Genomic DNA, 1,544 nt, shown 5'->3' on the forward strand with positions numbered 1-1,544 from the left:
TATTATATTTTTTCTTTAGTTTTTGGGTCTTTGTAGGTTTGATACTCTTGTCAAATTTAAGGTTTTTCAAACATTCTATGTCAGATCTAAGCAGCTTAATTTGGTGTTGAATGCGTTCTTGCCAAGAAGGCTTTTTGTGGGAGTGTTGTCTTTTTCTAATCTTTTCACCACATTATTATTATTATTATTATTATTATTATTATTATTATTATTATTATTAATCTGACATCGTACATTACCCGTACATATCTTATTATTGATACAGAAGGATGAAAGCTGGTGTTGTCTTCAGCGAGATTTAAGCTCAAAAGTTGAAGGAACATAATTAAATACTTGATACTTCTGAAGTTTATAGATTTATCGCCTTTGCCTAATAATATCAACGAAAACTTTATATTAATTTCAGTTTCATTATTTCGAAAGAAGTGATATGGCTTTGCCTGGCGTTGCTAAATTCTTCCATAAAATGTCCTCTGAAGAGAAAGGTCACGCCGATAAACTGATGACCTACATGAACATGAGGCAATCTCCACCTAAAACCCCATCTGTTACGGTAGGTGCATTTATTGATTATTTTTTAAGATGCTGTTATTTTATTCTTTATTTCAATCAACTCTATATCCATTGTCTTGCACATATTATGTCAGCCTTGTAAAGCAGAAAGGGCAAAGGCAAAGTCGATCTCAGATTAAAGTATGTCACGAGGATATAACGTGCGACAGGGTTTGTACAAAGCACTAATTCTGCAATCTCTCGCCGACACACACACACTCTCTGTGTCTGTCTGTCTGTCTGTTTGTCTGTCTGTCTGTCTCTCTCTCTCTCTCTCTCTCTCTCTCTCTCTCTCTCTCTCTCTCTCTCTCTCTCTCTCTCTCTCTCTCTTACACAGGTACACACACACAAAACGTATCCAAACGAGATGGACTGAATAGACTTTATTACATGTCACTACAATTGTTTCAATGCATCATTACCACCTGTTCCTTACTGAATGTTACATATATTATGAAAAAAAAACCCAAAACATTTGGCTAATATCACTCAGTAATAGTAGCATATGCGCTTCTTCGGGTGAATACATTCAGAAGCTCTGTTAGATCACGATCAGATTCTCTATATTCTATACCTAGAGTGAAACATTGTTTTTAGCACACAACAGACAAAGAAAGGCAAACGACAAAAGCCAGTTGCACACTCATTCACCTTAAGCCACAAACTCGTCCTCACCAGCTGAAATTTTAGGAAAGATAAAATAGAATATTTAAGCATAAGAAGATCAATAAGAGATAAACATCATCAAAAAAGAGTTCTTGTTCACTTTTCCACTTCAAAGGAATCCCTGTAGCATCTGTTGCAAACCTTGGTATCGCGGCTCGTAACACGGAGGAAAGAAAAATCAATGAAAATAGTGGGGCTTGGCCAGCCGCTATCAGTTTGTTTCGCTCACCGTCGAGACGTCGGGTGTTCTCTGACCCTGTACTACCACTTTCTTCTGCAAAATACGGATAGCGGCGGCCCGTCGGAGAAACGAGCCCTAGGAGGAG

The 1,544-nt window shown here is 37.4% G+C and overlaps 1 long non-coding RNA gene across 1 annotated transcript in view; it reads left to right on the forward strand.

Moving 5' to 3' along the window:
* The window catches only part of LOC106875587 (uncharacterized), a 4,409-nt gene that overhangs the window by 1,700 nt on the left and 1,165 nt on the right, over nt 1–1,544 (forward strand). The window contains exon 2 of the long non-coding RNA XR_001410140.1: nt 407–553. This is a non-coding gene — a long non-coding RNA (uncharacterized LOC106875587). The remainder of the gene's footprint in view (nt 1–406; nt 554–1,544) is intronic.

This window comes from Octopus bimaculoides, chromosome 14, assembly GCF_001194135.2.
Source record: "Octopus bimaculoides isolate UCB-OBI-ISO-001 chromosome 14, ASM119413v2, whole genome shotgun sequence".
NCBI classification, from domain to species: domain Eukaryota; kingdom Metazoa; phylum Mollusca; class Cephalopoda; order Octopoda; family Octopodidae; genus Octopus; species Octopus bimaculoides.